Source organism: Puma concolor, chromosome B4 (assembly GCF_028749965.1).
Source record: "Puma concolor isolate L17-30 chromosome B4, mPumCon1.1.hap2, whole genome shotgun sequence".
NCBI lineage: Eukaryota > Metazoa > Chordata > Mammalia > Carnivora > Felidae > Puma > Puma concolor.
In genome coordinates, this window is record NC_141673.1 from 92,666,197 (window position 1) to 92,688,935 (window position 22,739).

General features: G+C 35.5%; 1 long non-coding RNA gene across 2 annotated transcripts in view; it reads left to right on the forward strand.

Annotated features, from left to right (window-relative positions):
- The window catches only part of LOC147579297 (uncharacterized), a 73,108-nt gene that overhangs the window by 45,185 nt on the left and 5,184 nt on the right, over window positions 1-22,739 (forward strand). The gene's annotated exons all lie outside the window — the stretch shown is intronic.

A 22,739-nucleotide genomic window follows, 5' to 3' on the forward strand; every position in this document is an offset into this window, starting at 1 on the left:
AATTGAACAATATTTCAGATGTGTCCGCAAGGGTGTTTCTATGTTTAGCATTTTTAAAAAAAAAATAGTATTTATTTCTGAGAGAGAGAGCAAGAGAGAGTGCACGCAAGTGGGATAAGGGCAGAGAGAAAGGGAGACAAAGAATCCAAAGCAGGCTCCAGTCTCTGAGCTGTCAACACAAAGCCCAACATGGGGCTCAAATTCATGAACTGTAAGATCATGACCTGAGCCAAAGTCAGAAGCTTAACTGACTGAGCCACCCAGGCACCCCATATATTTTTAGCCTTGAATTAGTGAACTCAGTAAGCAGATTGACTTCTTTAATATTGGTATCCATCATCAAACCCATTAAGAGTCTGAATCGAGGGGCGCCTGGGTGGCGCAGTCGGTTAAGCGTCCGACTTCAGCCAGGTCACGATCTCGCGGTCCGTGAGTTCGAGCCCCGCGTCGGGCTCTGGGCTGATGGCTCAGAGCCTGGAGCCTGTTTCCGATTCTGTATCTCCCTCTCTCTCTGCCCCTCCCCCGTTCATGCTCTGTCTCTCTCTGTCCCAAAAATAAATAAACATTGAAAAAAAAAATTAAAAAAAAAAAGAGTCTGAATCGAACAAAAAAGCAGAAGGAGTAATTCATTCTCTACCTGATTATTAATCTGAGACATCAGTCTTCTCTCCTGAAACTTATACCATTGATCCTTCAGTTCTAAAAATATACTACTTATTTTCCTGGGTCTTCAGCTTACAGTCAGCAGATGTGAGACTTCCATAATTGTGTGAGACAACATCTGGCAATAAATTATATATGTATGTATCTCATATTGGTTCTGTTTCCTCTGGGGAACTCTGGTTAATGCAACCATGATACCTTTAAATTATCTGTCATAATCTTTAGCACAGAAGTGGACATCAAACTCTGTGTTCACTTGTATTTCTAAACTACAGGAGACATAAGATAGATATTAAGCATATCTATTTCCCAAAATACTGTTGGAGGGCTGAAAATGGCAAAGAGATTCTGAGATTCCAAAAATTCTTTTATAGGATTGTCCATACTATCTTATAAAAGATGCCTATCCATGCCCCTTCTGGGGCAAAGCAAGAGAAACTTAAAAGCTGTGCACCTCATCAGGTAAACTGACAGATAGTGAGATGTCCATTTGCAACGACAACACTAATCTCCAACAGTGGCTCTACCGATGCTCACCTTACATGGCTTTGGGTAGAAACCCTCCTGAGAAGGGGAGAGAATACCTTTTCAACAGAAACTCTTCACTCCTCTCAAAACTAACAATGCATTTTCCTTTCAGCTCATATTGACTGTCTTTTAGGAAACTAAAACATAGTAAAATATAGAGTATTTGGAATTAGTTATCTGGCTAAGATGGGATAGAAAGCAGAGAAAATCCTGTTTACATATTAGGATGGGAAGGTCGTTTTGAGTGGAATGAACAGACAAAACTTCTAATTAAGCTTGTTTATGATACTTTGTGTACCTATTATGTATAAGAATCTGGATAGAGAGTTCGGATAATTTCCCCCATCAAAAAATATGCGATGTGTGAGAAATTCTAAGAAAGCAGGATAGAGTTGTTGCTATCAATGACATTAGATGTGTTAATAATTGATCACAGTCAAATTTCTAAATTTTCACATCAAAGCAAAGAGTGCACTTCAGGAAGTTTTCTACATTAAGAAATTTTATTTTGAGTAACTTTAAGGTTTCTGATAGCTTCCAAATTGCTGGAGAAAGAAAATGGGGCCTGAGTTTTGAGACTGCTGAATTCTAGTCACAGAATTTACAAATTTGCCTTATGTGCACTGATTGGGACAAAGGGTGAGCCCAACAATTTGGGAATATCTGAGAGGAGTTAGAGTATTCACAGCATACTCCCCTACAGCACACTAAAGCATCTATTATTCTTTCATTACCTGAGGAAACACTTTTTCTTTCCTTGCATGATAAAAATGTATTGTTTCTTGAAGAGGGCCTAAGACATTATTTGACAAAGGTCTCTTATGGAAGGGAACAAATTATTCATTTTCTAGTTACATTTGCTGACAAACTCACATGGAATAGCCTAAAACTATGTGATGAAACTTATGTGGTCACAGCAAAAAAGTTCAGCTACTGACTGAAAAGAAGGGTTTCATACCCCATTGAGGAGTTCTTTATCTCTAAGAGATCACTGACAGCAATTCGTGGACAATGCCTGCAATAAACTATTTTGGCATGCATATAAAAGTAGGTTAGAAAATCCTTATCTTTTTTGTATATATGCAAGAGCCCATTGGTTTGATCATGTGCTGAGAAGATAACAATGCAGCGAGAAAAACTATTCCTCAGGAGGCTGCAGAAGGACGAGAGGCACCATTTATGCATGCTTGGAGAATGGTTCTGAATGTGGCAGCTATAGAGACAGTTTTCAAATGAGACAGGAAACTTCACAGTTGTGATAGAAGCAGCAGTTTATGTGTAGCTTTGAGTTGATCTAGGAAGCTCCATCTACGGCCTGCTTCTTGAGGTCATCCAACAATTCTGTGAGCTCTTTCTTTGCTGTATTTTGTGCCTTTTTTCATAAACTAGCTAGAAGAGAGTCTCCACAATTGAACCCCATATACAGAGTCACTAAATAAGTAGCCTTCTATAAGTAGCCCTCTCCAACATAGGTGTTGCTTTAATAGATTAATCACAATTGGATCTACTTTCATTTTCTAACTATGCGAAAACAGAGGCATATGGATGGAAAAATAATGAACTGAAAAGTTGAGGAAAATCAAATATTATGCCAAACAAAGTGGAAGATGAATATAAGTGAGAGGAAAACAAATGATATATTCCACTTTTTCCTGAATACTAGAGTATAATAGTACATGAAAATGTCCATAGTTACAGTTAAGAATCTCTTCATTAGTTGGGGCGCCTGGGTGGCGCAGTCGGTTAAGCATCCGACTTCAGCCAGGTCACGATCTCGCGGTCCGTGAGTTCGAGCCCCGCGTCGGGCTCTGGGCTGATGGCTCAGAGCCTGGAGCCTGTTTCCGATTCTGTGTCTCCCTCTCTCTCTGCCCCTCCCCCGTTCATGCTCTGTCTCTCTCTGTCCCAAAAATAAATAAAAACGTTGAAAAAAAAATTAAAAAAAAAAAAAGTATCTCTTCATTAGAGAAGTATATTTATCAGAGTTGTTAAGAACAATTTCAATGAATGGGGGAAAGGAGGAGGGATTCTAGATGGAGATCCAGGTTTTGAGCGGCACTTAACAGATCTAACTTACTCATGGAAGCTTGATATGAACTTTGAAGGAAAGTGGTCTTGGAAGAAGAAATATTAATAAATAATATTTTCAAATATTTTAAATAGGCATGCTTTCATGTGATTTACTGCTTCCAACTCTACAACCGGCTCCTTTTTTTTCCCTACCCCTGTTTAATTCATACCCATAACTAGGCTACCTCCTGTTTTTCAAAAATGTTAAAAGCTTTCACTTTCTTTTATTTTATACATGTATGAATTGATGTGGATTTTCCCCATTTTTTCAATATAATCTGTAACTTGCTCTTATAGTCTGACTATATACAGGCTTGAGGTTACTCAGATATAGGTAAATATCTGGAACCTTCAAGACAAGCTTCTTTGATGACAAGAGGCCCTTAGTGATCTATGCTAACACAATGCTAACGTAATGAAAAGAGCATAGATTTTGGCATCAAAGGAATTATGCAAAAGTAATAGTTATATATATGTAAACCTTGGCAAATTACAATTTTCTCTGTGTTTTATTTTCTAAATATATACAATGATGAAAAATTTTTCAATCATCAAAGATGCCCATGGTGAAAGAAAAACAATGGCTTCAAAAATGTAAAACACCATAAAATGTAAGTAAATGAATAAACAAATACACATGTGCGTGTGCACGCACGCACACACACACACACACACATACTGTAGGTGGTGAGTGGAGGATGTGAATGAATGCATGTATGTATGGGTGTATACAAAATCAATGTGGAGGCATCAATCTAAATTCCATTGGCCTTGTTGGGAGTGTTGGGAAGCAAAGAAATGAGAAGGAATTGTCACTAGGACTCAAATTAGACTCCAGGTCTTAAAAAGGAGAAGCTAACAAAGATGACAATTTATTTTTCATTTTCTTGTGACAGAGAGCCCTAGAACAAGAGTGTGAATACAAATTTTTATATATTCTATGTGAACGCAAATTGCTTTGATCCTTCTGATGGATATAGAAAAGAACACATATACCAGATCAAAAGCCACATATCACATACCTGAGGCTGTGGCAATCTGCTCTAGAAAATATATCCATCACAGCAAATGCTTTCAGAGCTACTATTTAGTTAAATTTACAGTATTCTGTTGTTATCTGCCATGATCTAACTAGTTTTTGCAGAAGCTAGATTGCTAAATTAAATGAGACTGTATGATGGAATCTGTTCCTCTTTCATCATTTATGTCTTTGATGGAAATAATTTTAACATTTCCTTTGGAATACAATATCATTTTTACTTTCCTTTTCCAAAGGGGAACAGGTCCCTCAAGATTACACTTGGCCTTTCCTACTAAAATAGCTTTTACACCATATAGTAAGGAAAAATGTGAGGGATCTGCTGACTGCTTAATATTTCCATTTCCATTAATACATTTGGGAATTAGGGATATAACCGCCTGGAGGATTCCGTGGACCTCATTATAAGGTGGATCCAAGCCAGGAATTTAATGTAGGTAGTTGGTAGATCTCTTTAGTATTTAGTAGACCCATTGAACCATGCCCATTTCTCTGAGTCTGTGGGTCCATTTTCCACAGTTTTACATGACAGCTTGGCATTTCTATTTTATTTAATATGGGCCATTATTTTTCAAAAGTTCTAAAAGTTATCTCAAAATTCATATAGATCCATATCTCTGTCACTGATCAGTAAAGAGTACCCCCATATCAACAAAGGCTGCTTTATCTAACTTTATATTCAGTCCCCCTAGACCCAGCACCCTAAGCATCTACCTCCAGAAATACTCTCCTTATACTTGACAGTATATATTAGCCAGCTACTAAAACTCATTTAGCATATATTCCTTATATTCCTTTAGCAGAACCAGCACTGCTGCATTTGAATCATGCTAAGGTTTAACCCTCATGAGTCTGATGACCATAAAGGGGGATTGAAGACATATTCTGAGGAAAGTAAGCATTATCTTTTCAGGCCCCTGACATATTTGGTTTTTCTACATTATATTCAAAGGCTAACCTTCCAACAAGGTGGAATAGGTTGCTTCTACAGGCCTCAAGAGTTAAGGAGATCTTGGGTTCAAGTTCTTCAGTATATTTATTCAGATATCTAACATTTTATATGTTAAGAGTCCAACTCCTTTCATATTACGAATGTGAATTTGGCAATGGAGATTTTCCAAGGCTAATAATTCAGCTTTTTATGTTAACTTTATCCTGCTGTCAGACTTCTACTCTGTTTACCATTCAGCTGTTGGTGATAAATGTCTCTTTAAATGCCTCCCAGGTACACTATCTGACTCATATTTTGCTTTAATTTGTAACGGATCATTCTGAGTCTGTTATTTTCTTTCTTCAAACATTACTTCTCTTAATCCACAACAACCCAATTTCATATACTTTCTAATTACCCTCATGCCTATTAATACCACAGATTACACAAGTCAGTGTATTTCCTTCCAGTGCATCTCACCAAGTTTGCTATAGTTGAAATTCTCAGTAATGGCTCCACTTTTCACTAGTGATGGGACTTGACTCTCAGCCACTGTTGGGAGATCCAACTCCAGAATTCCATCCTTAGTGTCTACTTAGGAACTTTCCTGGTACTGTCTTAGTTTGGATTCTCTGGAAGCAAGCATTAGACAAGCACTCATTTGCACATGATTTATTAAAGGAATATTCTTCAAAACAACCTATAAAGAAATGAAAGATTTTTTTTTAAAGCAAGGATTAGGTCTTAGGCAACATCTGAAATTTTCTTGATTCACAAGATGCCTTGAAGCATAAATCACACTACAGAGTTGTTCTTCTTTGAGGAAAAAAAGAACAACTATTTATCCTCACATCTGTCAGTCATACCTCAAGGAATACCAAAAGTGAGGAAGCTTTTATTGGCTGAGAGCTAATTGTATAATTGGCTAGAGAGAGGAGTAAATATGAATTGTTAGCAGCAAATACTCATAACATTTGGGTGATGAGGGATCTATCCTGGCAAATGGAATCAAAACAGGGCACAAACAATGTCTATTGCACTAGCCCATAGTAAATACTCAATGCTAATTGAAATAAAAATTATATTTACCAACATTTATTAATTATACATGATTGATAGCATATTATAATTATAATTTTATCAGAGTCACTTGAGGAATTTTTCAAAACGTACATACCCCAAAACTATCAGAATTGCTTTGAGGATCAGGGTGGAGAATATACATGTATTTTGAAAATAATTCCCAGCCATTGCTGATATCCATCTTACACACACACACACACACATACACACACACACACTCACGCACACCAGAAGCCACTTAAAACCATTAAGAAAAGAAGTCTTTCCAGGGTGCTTGGGTGGCTCAGTCAGTTAAGCATCCGACTTCAGCACCGGTCATGATTTCATGGTTTGTGGGTTCAAGGCCTGCATTGGGTTCTGTGCTGAAAGATCACAGCCTGAGCTTGCTTCAGATTCTGTGCCTCCCTCACTCTCTGACCCTCCCCGACTCATGTGCTTTCTCTCTTAAAAATAAATAAACATTAAAAAATATTAAAATATACAGCTCCCTGATTTTTAATGTATTTATAGACTTGTGCAACTCACATCACAATCAAAATTAGAACATTTCCATCACTGCAAAAAGAATTCAGGTACCCATTAGCATTGACTCTTCACTTTCCCCAACTTCACCCATTCTGAGGCAACCACTAATCCATTTTATGTCTCTAGGTTTTTCTTTTCTGAACATCTAATATAAATAGAATCATATAATAGGTAGTCTTTTGTGACTACTTATTCAGTTAGCATAATGTTTTCAACATTCACTTGTAACACATCAGTATTTCATTCCTTTTCATTACTATGTAATATTCTGTTATGTGGCTATACCATATTTTCCTTACCCATTCATCATTTGATAGATATTTGGATTGTTTCCATCTATGGGTTATTATGAATAATGTTGCTATGAACATTTGTGTGCAGGTTTTTGTGTGGACATAGTATTAATTTCTTTTGAGTATGTAGTTAGAAGTAAAATTGCTGGATCATACAGTAATTGGATTTTTTTTTTGAGGAACTGACAGATAATTTTCTAATATGGTTGGACCGTTTTTCTATACTACCAGCAGTTTATGAGGTTCCAATTTTTACGCATTATTGTGAACACTCGTTATCATCTGACATTTTTCATTGCAGCCATTCTAGTGTGTGTGAAGTGATACCTCGCTGAGATTTTGATTTCATTTCTCTAATGAGTAGTTATTTTCATGTGCTTATTATGGTATGTCTTCTTAGGAGTGTCTGTTTAGATCTTTTTTTTCAATTTTTGAAACAGATTTTTATCTCCCTAATTTGGAGTTTTAAGAGTTCTTTATATATTCTGGTTTAAACGTCTTCTATCAGATACGATTAGCAAGTATTTTCTCCCAGTCAGTGTGTTGTCTTTTCAGTTTATCCATGGTGTTTTCTAAAGTACAAAAGATTTTCATTTTGATGAAGTCCAAATTATCTGTTTTTTTCTTCTTTCATGTTACTTATGCTTTTGTTGCCATACTTGAGATTTTTCCTTTGTCTTTGTTTTTCAGCATTTTTGCTATTATATGTCTAGGTGTGGATTGATATGCTTATCCTACATGGATTTCTTTTTCACTACTTGGGGGTGTAGATTAATATTTTTCATTAAATGTGGGAAGTTTTCAGCCAACAAATTATTTCTTTAATGTATTTTCTGCTCCTTTCTCTCTCTTCTCTCCTTCTGGTACTTCATTACCTATATGTTGGTGTACTTAATCATGCCTCACATTTTGTTAAGGTTTGTTCTATTTTCTTCATTTTCCTTTCTGATTTTAAGAATGTTTAATCTGTATCAATCAATTTTCAAGTTTACTGGTTCTTTCTTTTGTAGTTCAAATCTACTGTTGAGGATCTCTAGTGGATTTTGCATTTTAGGTATTCAAATTTTCAACACCAGAATTTCCATTGGTTATTTTTCAATAATGATTATCTCTTTATCAATATTTATTTAATAGGATATTGCCATCAATACTTTCTTTTAATTCTTTAAGTATGATTTCCTTTAATTCCATGAACATAATTTATTTATATTTGTTTATTTATTTATTTTTAAGTTTATTAATTTTGAGAGAGAGAGAGAGCAAGAGCACGTGCACATGAGTGGGCAAGGAGCAGAGAGAAAGGATGAGAGAGATTCCTGGCAGGCTTCACGCTGTGAGATTGAAGCCTATCGTGGGCTTGATCCCACAAGCCATGAGCTCATCACCTGAGCTGAAATCAAGAGTCAGACGCTTAATCAACTGAGTGGACACTTAACCCATCCAGGCAGGCCTCTCTGCATGTATTTATATCTGCTTTGAAGTTTTTGTCTCACATCTGGATTCCATTAAAGGAAGTTCTATGGCTTGCTCTTGTTTGTTTTTTGTTTTTGTTTTTCCTGTGTAAGAATTATACTTTCCTATTTCTTTTCATGTCATATTTCTTTTGAAAATTGGATATTTTGGTTAACTATATTATAGCAACAAAGGACACTGACCCTCCTTGCCATCGCCCTTACCCATCCAGGTCTTCTTGTTATTGTTTGTTTATTTATTGAGTGATTTGGGTAGACTACTGTTGTCTCTTTTACCTACAGTAATATCTGGATACAATGTGTTCTTTTTTTCTAATGTCACATCTCAGAAGGCACAGCCTTGGGCTTGTGCACAATCTCTGATGGGGAGAGCACATTCATCAAAGTTTTCTTTGACTCTCTCTTTGTGTGATCTCTCCATGTAGCTGTCTGACTTTGTTGTTATTATACTAAGCTGTTAGCCCCCACTACTGGCAGCTGATTACTAAAGGTTTTCAACAATATCCTGGGGCATAAAATGCTCTTGAGTTTGTTTTAACTAAATGCAGGCCCCTTTTCAAGGACCATCCCTTCAGAAAGTCTTTGAGACTTGTTCTGATTCCATGAGAGCTCATCTTAGTTTTCTCCTCCCCAGAGTTTTCTTTTAAACATTCAGCTGGTCTATAGTTTAGCTGTTTTTTGTTTTTTTGTTTTGTTTTGTTTTTGTTTTTAATTTTTTTTAACGTTTATTTATTTTTGAGACAGAGAGAGACAGAGCCTGAACGGGGAAGGGTCAGAGAGAGGGAGACACAGAATCAGAAACAGACTCCAGTCTCTGAGCTGTCAGCACACAGCCCAGAGCCTGACGCGGGGCTCGAACTCACGGACTGCGAGATCGTGACCTGGCTGAGGTCGACCACTTAACCGACTGAACCACCCAGGCGCCCCTAGTTTAGCTGTTTTTTGCCTCATAAAACTACCATATACTTCTTAATTTCTTGACATCAAGACCTCCATTGTTTTCAAGAACACCGTTAGGTTTGAACTTTGTGACACTCTTTTACAAATGAAGTCAGTTACCTTAGGGAGAGCTACAGAGCTCTTTCTTCTTATGCCCTCCCTTTAGCCACTGGGGAAAATCTTTGCATCATTTCTCCACAGCTGTGGGCATGAGCAGTGGCCACCTCTCTCATGTAAGCATGCTTTGATTTATGAGCCAGGTGCTGGAAGGACAGTACCCTTTGGTTTTCTCATTTTTTTGTTTTTAGGTATGAAACCTTCATCTGAACTGAAATCAAGAGTCAGACACTTAACTCACTGAGCTACCCAGGTGCCCCCTCCAGACTCCACAGCTCTCACTAACTCTTGCCTAGAATAGATCTTCTACAATATGGAGCTTGGTAGGATGATAAATGCTTTCAAGGTGCTTTCCCTCCTAGGGAGACACTATTAAACTACACTGAAAGCTAGGGAACATAGAGCCTGTGTTCTTGATTGCACTCTCGGAGATTAGAATTTGTTTTTGTTTTTGTTTTTGTTTTTAACTTATGTATTTTTGACAGAGAGTGAGGGAGGGGCAGAGAGAGAGGGAGACAGAGGATCGGAAGTGGGCTCCACACTGACAGTAGAGAGCCTGACCCAGGGCTCAAACTCACAAACCATGAGCTATGACCTGAGCCAAAGTCAGAAGCTTAACCAACTGAGCCACCCCAGTGCCCCCCAGATCAGAATTTCTGTCACACTGAGCTGAGAATGTGGGAAGGGAAGAGGTTGTGGTTCAAATGCCATAGACTTTCACTGCTCTTACTGACATGTAGATTTTCTTAATTATTTCATTTGCTGTGTGCCGTCATAAAGTTTTCAGAGATTTTAAATGATTGATATTTTATCTTTTAATTTTTACCAGTTATGATTCCACCGAGAATCCTAAGTAGTTCCTCACACCACCATTCCCCTATCAGAAGTCTACACTCCAGAATTTCTCTAGTTTTCTGACAAAATTTAAAGTTATCTCATATTTTTAACATATTTAGGACACTTATTTTGAATTATGTGTCTGAAGTACATTACTTGAATGTTGTTCTATCCTTGAATGTTTTTCTGGCTTTTCATGTGATTGTTTTTAAAGACTATTTTTAGAGGACTTTTAGGTTTACAAAAAAATTGAGAGGGGGACAGAGATTTTCTATATATCCCCTGCCTCCCCACATATGTGAACTCCCCCATTACCAATGTCACTCACCAAAATAGCACTTTTATCTTTTATTTTCTTCCTTTTCTTTCTTTTCTTCCCTTTTCTATCCTTTATTTTTCTTCCTTTCCTTTCCTTCCCTTTCATTTCCTTTCCTTTCCTTTCCTCTTTTCTTGTCTTTCTTTCACCAATGATGAGCCTACTTTGACATACCATAATCACACAAAGTCCATAATTTACCTTGTAGTTCACTCTTGCTGTTGTACATTCTATGGACAAACATACAGTGATTTTTATACATCATTGTAATATACAGAATATTTTCATTGACCTAAAAGTCCTCTCTGCCCTACCTGTTCATGTCCTCTCCTCCCCACAAACCTTCCTGGCAACCACTGATCTTTTTATTGTCTTTATTGTTTTGCCTTTTCCAGAATGCTATACAGTTGGAATCATACAATATATAGCCTTTCAAGACTGGTTTATTTCAGTTAGTAATATATATTTAATGTTCCTCCATGTCTTTTCATGGCTTCATAGGTCATTTCTTCTTAGTGCTGCATAATATTTTATTGTCTGGCTATACTACAGTTTACTAATCCATTCACTTACTGAAAGACATCTTGGTTGCTTCTGAGTTTGGGCAATTATGAATAAAGCTGCCTTAAACATCCACATACAGGTTTTTGTGTGGACATAAATTTCCAACTTCTTCTAATAAATAATACAGATCATGATTGCTGGATTGTATGGTAAGAGTATATTTAATTTTTAAAAAACTGGCAAACTACCTTCCAAGGGTTATTTTGCATTTTCACCAGCAATGTGTTAGAATTTCTCTTGCTCCATATCCTCATCAGCATTTGGATTTGCCAATGTTCCAGATTTTGGCCATTATTATAGGCATGTAGTGGTATTTTTTTTGTTTTAATTCTATTTCCCTGATGATAGATGATGTGGAGCATCTTTTAATATGTTTATTTGTTACCCATTTTGAGTTAATTTTTGTGAAGGGTGTAAGGTCCATATTAAATTTATCATTTTGCATAAGAATGTCCATTTGTTTCAGCAATATTAGTTGAAGATAATATTTTTGCTCCATTATATTGCCTGTGCTCCTCTGTCAAAGACCAGTTGACTATATTTATGTGTGATCTGTTTTCTGTTTCACTGTTCTATTTGTTTATTCTTTTTCCAATTCCACATTTCCTTGATTACTGCAGCATAAATGTTGAAATTGAGTAGCATCAATCCTCAACTTTATTCTTCAATATTGTGTTAGCTATTCTGTATCTTTCACCATTCCATATAGACCTTAGAATAGTCTGTCAATATACATAAAATAACTTGCTGGAGTTTGACAGGGATTGCACTGAATCTATAAATCAAATTGGGAAGAGATGACATCTTGACAATATTGAATCTGTCTATCCATGAGCATGGAATATCTCTCCATTTATTTAGTTCTTTGATTTCATTCATCAAAGTTTTGTAATCTTCTTCATATATATATATATCTTATACATACTTAGTTAGATTTATACCTAAGTATTTCAGTTTTGGAGGTGCTATAGTATATGATGTTATATTTTTAATTTCAGTTTCTACTTGTTTACTGTTAATATATTGGAAAACAATTAACCTTTGTATATTAATCTTTTATCCTGCAATCTTGCTTTTATCACTTATTAGTTCTAGTTTTTTTGTTGAGTCTTTCAGATTTTCTATATAAACAATTATATCATCTGTGAACAAAGAGAGTTTTATATTCTCCTCCCCATTCTGTATGCATTTAATTCCTTCTTTTACCTTATTGAATCAGTGAGAAATTCCAGTACAATGTTGAAAAGGAGTGGTGAGAGGGGATATCCTTGTCTTGTACCTGATCTTAGTGGAAATGCTTTTAGTTTCTCACCATTAAGTATGATGTCAACTGTAAGTTTTTTTATAGTCTTTATGAATTTGTAAAGTTCCCCAATATTCTTAGTTTATTGACAGTTTTTATCATGAAAGCGTGCTGGATTCTGTCAAATGCTTTTCTTCATCTATTGATATGATAATGTACTTTTTTTCTTTTTTTAACTTGTTGATATAATGGATTAAATTAATTATTTTAAAAGTGTTAACCAGCTTTGTATTTTTAGGATAAATTGTACTTGGTTGTGATGTATGAAAATGTGTATTCTGTTTCTGTTGCATGAAGTAGTTTAGAAGTCAGTTATATTCAGTTGACAGATGGTTTTGACGTAAATAATATTGCAATACCTTTATATGATAATTGGCAACTCTACTAATTATGATGAGCATTTTTTAAAATGTTTTATTTATTTTTGAGAGAGAGACAGAGTGAGGGTAGGGGAGGGACAGAGAGACAGAGGGAGACACAGAATCTGAAGCAGGCTCCAGGCTCTGAGCTGTCAGCACAGAGCCAGATGTGAGGCTCGAACTCATGAATAGCAAGATTATGACCTGAGCCAAAGTCTGACACTTAACCAACTGAGCCACCCAGGTACCCCTGATGAGCATTTTATGATCTATATAACTGTGAAATCACTATTTTATACACTTGAAATTAATATAATATTGTATGTCAACTATATTCCAATAAAAATAGGTGAAGGGGATTAGGAGGTACAAATATGCAGTCAAAAAATAAATGAGTCACAGGGATGAAAAGTACAGCATAAAGAATATAGTCAATAATATTGTAATAACTTTGTGTGATGACAGATGGTAACTACACTTATTGTGGTGAGCACCGTGTAATGTATAGACTTGTCCAGTCACTATGTTGTACACCTGAAACTAATATAAACATTGTATGTCAACTATACTTCAATATAAAGTAAATATAATAAATATAATTTTTTAAAAAAATAAATGTAAAATAATTATAGAAAAAGAATAAGAAAAATAAAAGGTTTTTTTGCCTTTACTTATTCCTTCTTCATTGGTCTTCCTGTCTTGATGTAGATTTTGGTTTCTGACCTATATTTTCCTTTTCATCTTTAAAAACTTCTTTTTAACATTTCTTGCAAAGCAGATTTGCTGGCAGAAAATTCCCTTAATTTTTCTTTGTCTGGAAAAAAATATTTATTTTTCCTTCATTTTTGAAGTATAATTTTTCAGGGTATAGAATTCTAGGTTACTGTTTTATTCCCTCAACACTTTAAATATTTCACTTCACTCTGTTCTTGCTTGCATAGTTACTGAGAACTCTGATATAATTCTTACCTTAGTTCCTCTACAGGTAAGGTATTTTCCCCCATGGCTTCTTTTTTTTTTTTTTTAATTTTTTTTTCAATGTTTATTTATTTTTGGGACAGAGAGAGACAGAGCATGAACGGGGGAGGGGCAGAGAGAGAGGGAGACACAGAATCGGAAACAGGCTCCAGGCTCTGAGCCATCAGCCCAGAGCCTGACGCGGGGCTCGAACTCACGGACCGCAAGATCGTGACCTGGCTGAAGTCGGACGCTTAACCGACTGCGCCACCCAGGCGCCCCCCCCCCATGGCTTCTTTTAGGAATTTTTTCATTTTGTTTTTTTTATTTTCTGTAATTTGAAGATGATATGTCTTAGTTATTTTGGCATTTATCCTGGTTGGCGTTCTCTGAGATTCCTGAATTTTCAATTTGATGTCTGAAACTAATTTGTGGAAATTATCAGTTATATTGTATCAAATATTTCTTCCGTTTCTTTTCTCTTCCTGGTATTACTATTATATGTATATACCTTTTTGTTGTTGGCTCACTCTTTTTGGATATTTTGTTCTGGTTTCTTCAGTGTCTGTTATCTTTGCCTTTCATTTTCTGAGGATTCTATTCCTATATCCTTTAGCTCAGATATTCTTCCCTCAGCCATGTTCCACCTATCAATAAGCCCATCAAAACCATTTTTCATTTCTCTTACAGTGTTTTTGACCTTTAGCTTTCTTTTTTATTATTTCTTACTATTTCCATATGTCTGCTTACATTTGCTATCTATTCTTGAAAGCAATCTTCTTTATCCATTAAAGCCTCAGCATATTAATCCTAATTGTTTTCATCTTGCAGTCTGATAATTCCTGTATGTTTGGTTCTGACACTTGTTCCATCTCTTCAAATTGTATTTTTTGCTTTTTGGTATGCCTTATAATTTTTTTTCTTGATAGCTGAACATGATGTAGTGATAAAAAGGAACTGCTATAAAGAGGCCTTTAATAACGTGGTTATGAGTTACCAGGAGAAGGGAAGTTTTCTATGATTATGTCCCAGTATTTTAGTAAGCCTCTTACTCTGCCTCTGGACTGTAAACTTTGTGTTTCTTATGTGTTTTTCCCCCACTCCTCTCTCCTCTGAGGTGAAGCAAGATGGCTAAAGTCATCATGGCTAGAAAGGTATTTCCCCTTTCTAGCTCAGTTAGGCACTGATAATACCTCAGCAGGTTAAGCTGTAGTAAACTAGTTTCCCTGAACATGGTCTTGTTAAGAAGAACAGAGTGCTCTTGGGACACCTGGGTGGCTCAGTAGGTTAAACGTCACACTTCAGCTCAGGTCATGATCTCACAGTTCATGAGATTGAGCCCCATGTTGGGCTCTGTGCTGATAACTCAGAAACTGGAGCCTGCTTTGGATTCTGTGTCTCCCTCTCTCTCTGCCCCTTCCTCTGCTCATACTCTGTCTCTCTCACTCTCTCAAAATTAAATGTTGAAAAAAAATTTTAAAAGAAGAAGAAGAACAGAGTGCTCTAATATATTTCAGAATGATTCCTTTCCTCTCTCCATGCCCATAGTCTGAGTGGATTTATCTGATATTTGTGGGAATCTGATAGAGCTCTGGAGGTGTATCTCACAGTATTCTGGGGGCCTCCTATGACTTGGTACCCCTGGATTTTTTTTTACTGTTAGAGTTGTCCACACTGGGCCTCCAGTAATTTGTTAATTGCAGTTCATGTTTTCCTACCACAGTGCTGGTTTCCTCAGTGGTTTCTGCTCCTGAGTCTCTGCTGCAGTAAGCTATGACTCCCTGTGTTTGCTTGTGTTTCCAATCTTGGGAGCAGCAGTTTGCCCTGTATCCTCCCATCTCTAATGGATTCAAAAGTGTTTGCTTTTTCAGTCTGTTCAGTTTTTGGCTTGGTGTTAGAACTGGGTTGACAACTTCCAAACTGTTTACTGTTTACGTGGGGAACTAGGGACTGGAATTCCATTCATGTAATTTTGTTTCTTCATTTGCTTGGTGTGTGTGTGTATATGTGTATATATATATATATATATATATATATATATATATATATATACATATTTCATTTAATTCTGTTTATAATATTATATATCATATATGTGTGTATGTATGTATGTATGTATTTATTTCAAATAACATTTGGAGTCCTCAGTTGTTTTCTCTTTTCAGAAGGGTTCTGTATTCTCTCCATTTGAGCAATTAGAGAGACTGGCAGTCCAAGATCACTTCATTCCAATTTCCAAAACTGAGTCACTTTGAAGTCACTTCACTTTCTGCAAATGCTTATATATATCGTGTTTAGCCTTACTCTTACTGCTGGTGTCCCAGTTTCATGCATCTTTCAAAAATTTCTACTCAGCTTCTCAGTCTTTCAATTATTCATTCTAGATTTGGCAACTAACTACCTCTTTGGTAAGAAGGGCTTCAAATGCTAGCTCTCTTCCTTCATTCCTTTCTCTTCAGATATTAGTTTGATATTTTCTAAGTTATTTGTTAGCTTTCTGATATTAAATATTTAAGATTATTTTTAACAGGTTTTATCCAGACAGTGTAGATGTCCTCAGCAGGAAGGTTTATTCAATAACCTAGTTCAGAATATTGCCCCTCATCACTGGATCTTATTCATTTTTATACACTGGTAGTAAACCATAGCCAGCAGAAAAGAGGTGCTCAATAAATATTTTTTTCTGAATAATTACAAATAGCATTAGTATTTAGCACATTTATTGTGGAAAATTATTTCTTTCAGAGAAATGGAAGCAAACTTGTAAGTTTTTTCATGTTTCAATATGACTACCTTTTTGTGTTTTTATTAATATGTTAATGCTGTTTTAAGTTTTCTTTGAGATAAACATGTAAGACAAAATATTAGTCTTAGCTTCCAGTTGTGCCATGTCCCTGCCCCTGTTCAGTTTTAGCTGCACAAAATCTGTCGAGAACATGCTCAACTTTATCTACTATAAGTCTAACAAAACCTCTACCTAGGAGCGTTAATAGGATTTCTTTCTACTGGTAAATAATTCTACTGGGAATAAAAATAATTCATTGCTCTATGCCAAATGTATATTATGGGGCTTTAATTGGCCAGGAAGCACCAGATTTCATCCTCCTGACTTCATCCCTTCGATGTATACAGAGGGCCTATCTCAATGCCTCTATACAATGCATGGTCAGTTGGGTAGTATGTATTCTCTTATTATGTCATTTATCTTCCCAATTCAGACTACTTTCTTCTAACTTCCCCTAACAAGAACTCGTGTTGTGTGTCATATGGACCCAGAGGTGGTTTGTGAAGTCTTCTCCTAAAAGAGTTTCTTCTTTTCTGGTCCTTTTGAATGGCTCACTTGATTGTGGCTTCTTCCTTGGCAAGAGATCCCTACATATCATCTCTGAGATTTGATTGTTCTCAGAGATACCCTATTACTTTATGCATTCACTCGGCCATTCATTCAATGGATATATAGTTTTTTAATGTTTATTTTTATTTTTGAGAGAGAGACAGACAGAGTGTGAGCAGGGGAGGGGCAGAGAGAGGGAGACACAGAATCCAAAGCGAGCTCCAGGCTCTGAGCTGTCCACACAGAGCCCGATGCAGGGCTCCAACTCACAAACCACAAGATCATGACCTGAGATCAAAGTCGGTTGCTGAACTGACTAAGCCACCCAGGTGCCCCAATGGATGTCTATTGAGTATAACCTATTTGCTAGGCACTAGGAATATAGAGATGAAAAAATAAAAGCAGACATTTTGCTCGGGTAGTGGGAAATGAAATGTAACAGTGAGAGCTTCTATTGAACTCTATGAACTCTACATATGAATATGTGTAAAATAAGCCAGCACATTGATGCTATCCCCCTCCCTTTTAAACAGTATGGATTCAATATAGTAAACAGGACCAGTATTTATTTGTTAAGCAACAGCCACTATTTCTTTCATAAATAAAACAAAAATTCTAACAACTCAAATCCCCACATCAGCTCAGTTCATTATTCCTTTAAATCATAATGCTTGAGGGACACTCACTAAGCATCTGTCACATGTTCCTTTGAGTATGACTTATACAGTTGTTTCAAAATTCATCCCATTTCCTAATGCCTAATTAAAGCTCAGAAACTCTTCCAACTCTTTTTTTTTTTTTTTTTTGACAAAATTCTTGTAGGTAGACTCAAAATCTGTATCTCTGGCATCTTTGTAGTTCACTGCATGTGCTATACCCAATGCTCAACCATTAAGACTCCGGTCTCTTATGCATTCCATATATAACACAGCAGTCCATATACACTTGTGGGTGCTTACAGGATGTCTCATAATTGACTTACCTTTTCATATTAGCTATTTTCATCAAAAGTTTTTCTCATATTCAAAGTTGCCATAATAAGAAGGGAGTTCTTGATTCCATGATATATGGTTTATCTATAAAATCTCTGGATACTATCACTAAACTTGATTGATTGATTGATTGATTGCCAGTTTTAGCCCTTTAACTCTCCTCTGTCCTTATGTACAGGAGAGTGTCATTATTCCTAACAGGTCACAGAAAACCTGGTCTGCCATCCTTTTTGCTTCATTGGGAGGAAATTCTCAAGGCTTATACGTGAATGCTGGAGACTAATAGGAACATTGGGACCACTAAATGAACTCAAAGAAACTATTACCTGAATATATATGAAAAAGTATTTCAAAAACATGTCTAGGAATGTTAGAGCTCTATCTACTTACTAAATTGGTGTTATAGAACAATGGCAATCATACCTATTTTATTTCAGTCTTATTATATGTCAGATACTGTGCTAAGTGTTTTTACAAGATTCCTATTATGTAATCCTTACCAAAATCTTATCAAGCAGGTGCTATTACAGATGAATAAACTGGAAACTGAATTTTACAAATGCTAAGGAACTTGCAGAAAGTCATGTTGTTACTGAAAGAACATGTAAATCCTTAATACACATGTGAGAACCCCCTGCTGTAAACCAGGGGTCTGTGGAACTTTTTCTGTAAAGGACCAGATAGGAACTATTTTAGGTTTTGTAGGCCACATTGTCTCTGCAACAACTAACCAACTGTTCACAATATACTGTAAAAGCAGCCAAAGATAATACGTAAAAAGATAGGTATGCCTATGTTTCAATAAAACTTTATTTACAAAAACAAGTGACTGACCAAATTTTTCAGGACTGGTCAGACTTGGACCATAGGCTGCAGTGTGTAAATCTCTAACACATGATACTGTATAGCTTGATTTAAAATTATTTCCATGTATGACTAAATTTTATTTCAGAATATAGGGAAATTAAATGGAAGATTTTTTTGAGGTATTCACCCCAATATATAACTTCAACAAAAAGAATCAATTTCCACTGGATCATTTTTCTTCAAAATGGGTTAAATTGCAAAACCTTTTCATGATAAATCTTACATAGTTTATCATAACAAAACACTCTTCTATATTTAGCCTCTTTTCTGCCAAGGAGTTCAATCTCTGTTAAAACATCATCTCATTAATCCTGCCTACGATCCTGTGAGGGAGGGAGATGACAAGTATTAAGAAATGTTCAGAGTCTTTTAGATTCAATTCAAATCTTGAAAGAAGCTGAGTGACAAGTGCTTGCTGCCCTCACAGTTACCCAGTATCCTTAAAATATGAACTTTGACTCTTTCAAAGGCATGCCAGGTACTTCTGGGAAAAGGATCCAGCATTAGGAAATCCATTTACCTATACTGTCCTTATTTGGGGCTATATCTCCCACAAGGATTTGGTTTCCATAGAATTTTCGTCACTTCTTGTGTTATCAAGATGCTCTGTCCTACAAACCAGCTGTTCTCATTCTTCTGGCTAGTGATTGTATTTCAGTAGTGGAAAAAGTAACCACAAAAGTAAAATATTTGGGGTATTTATTTCATATCTATCATTCATCTACATTCATTATATATATTTGTTGTATATATTTACCACTGCATAGTAGTAATGTAGTATCTGGTAGTAATTTATGTATAAAATAAGGCAAGAAGTTTTATCCTTTAGGTCATAAGTGCTAATCATCATAATATAAGATTAAAAGATGTTCAAATTAAAACATAATCTTCCTCAATTCCTATTTCATCAGGCCATGCCCCTGTGCCACCATCTATAAGGGATTCATACTATCCTTATCAAATCCAGCTATGTTGACCTATCCTTTGAACCTTGAAGCAACTCAGACCTGTACCACTAACTCCAGTTCTCAGACTCCCTGCTTTATGTCTCTATACAGTTTAAGCAAACTGTCTAATACCTCTATCGATTATTCTTGTGTTCATGGAAATACATGTCTGATCATGTAACTCTTTCTATCAAGAATTCCTGTCTCATTTTTTCCCACTATTTTATGTTCCTCCATTTATTAAGAATACTGCTTCAAGCTCCTTTTCTTTAGGAAGTGTTCATGATCAAAGCAACTCAAGGGAGGGATCCATTTATTTTAAAAACAGTTGTGGATGGGGCACCTGGGTGGCTCAGTCAGTTAAGTGTCTGACTCTTGATTTCGGCTCAGGTCATGGTCTCGGGGTAGTGAGATCAAGCCCTGCATCAGGCTCTGTGTTGAGCATGGAGCCTTCTTGGGATTCTCTCTCTTGCTTGCTTGCTCTTGCTGTCTCTCTCTCTGTCTTTGCTTCTCTCTCTCTCTCTCTCTCTCTCTCAAATAAATAAATAAACATTTTAAAAATAAATAAATAAAATAGTTATGGAATGCCCGTTATATACAGCGCAATGCCAGAGACTGAGGCTTATTTTGACAAATTATTACCTCCCTAAAGGAGTATAAAGTATAAATATCACTATGTTGTGTGCTCAAAACTAACATTATGTGTCACTATGCTTTATTAAATCATAAATAAATAGATATTTTTAAAAACCCATAACTTCAAAAAAAAGTATAAATAGATAAAGGAGTATACTATATGTCTCAGGGTAGATATAACACAGGTGTGCAAACACATACATGCACACACAAGAGTAACACAAAGTAGAAAATTTATATTGTTAAAAACAATGTACTATGAAAAGATGTATGAAGGAGACATCATTAAAATCTAGATTTTGATAACATTTCCAAAGATACATAGAAAGCATGTCAAATAAACCTAAAAGAATTAGGAAGATTAGCTACAAAGAAGAAGACAGTGTAATTAGAAAGTTGGAAGAACCAGATAGGTATGTTTCCTAGAAGCAAGAAGAATGGTTTACTCAACATTTTTATATGTTGCATATCAATTGTTTTGAGAACTACGAGATTATTATGACTCTTAGAAAAGGAATTTTTTGTAATAGGATGTGAAGAGAACCAAGGTCCAGGGTTCCTAATGAGTATATAGCAAAGAGTAGAAGCACCCGATACAAATTACAATATTATTTTTTCCATTCTTTCAACAAATGTTATGAATGTATATGAAGTACATAGCATAATATTAGGGATGATAGGATGGTGTATAAAATGAATCATAGATGAACCCTGACTTTGAGTAACTTAATAAAAAAACATGAATGCCCAACAGTGCATCAGGGACTGAGCTAGGCATTGGGGATTCAGTGGAGAACATGGCTTTTTCTTCAATCATATATTCATTCATTCAAAAACATTACTAAGTGCTAGAAATGGAAGATACAAGATACAAAACCTGATCCTTATTTCAGTGAAGTTTACATTCTCATAACATAGCAGGCAAGATTCAACGCAACTACTGGAATTATAATACCGTGTAGAAAGTGTGATGGGGCATAATAGAAAAAACAATTTAATTTTGAAAAGAATGGTAAGTTTTAAAAATTACCTTTGGAGTTTAAAAATCATGAAAAAGAGCATCTGTATAATTATGGGAATATGAGAGAATTATTGATGGACTTAGTTTTATTTATTTATTTTTAAGATTAAATGACCTAAGCACATTTGTAAACTCTGAGAATGGATCCAGAGGACAGACCACAGATGAAAAGAATGAAAATATAAGTGAAGCAATGAATTCCTTAATCTACATTATCTAACACTGATATGATCAGCTTTGAATGTATATGTTTATAGTTAAAGTAATTAATAAAATATGGTTCTATTGGTATAGTAGTGAAAAGATACATTTTAGACTTACTTATTATGCTTTGATAGCTTTCAACCACATTTTATATACCAAATTTGGATGTTTAATATTTTTAATGAGTGGGAATTTTGAGCCATCACATGGGGGCACTGTCTCCCAGACAACAGTCTAGTGTCAATAGTGTCACCATTTTCATCTTTACAACAGTGCTTATGTAATTATTTGAAAAATTTATACAGTTTATCTTTATTCTTTTATAAATATGAATTTATAAGGGATAACTGAAAGTAATGATGTGAGTATAAAGAGTAATTCTTACAAATTTAATAAAATTGATTTACACAGATAGAAATCAGACAGAACAATTAGCTTCAATTAGAAACTCTCCAAAATTAGGTTCATTAATTGAATATTAAATTATAAGGAATAAGGACATTTTAAAACATCTACAAAATATTTGAAGTAGATGATTGGTTTATATTTAAAAGGCAGGTGCTTGGGGAACTTTCTAATAACTTTTTATCTTTTAGGGTAGAGTCTTACCTCTACATGTAAATTTTCTCCTTTATATATTGAATATTTGTAAATGTGTTCAAAATGTATTTTGTGTCAACTGAAAGGATTGCTCTTATTGTATATTAATTGCTGTTTCCAAAACTAATAGTCCAAGGAATGCTAT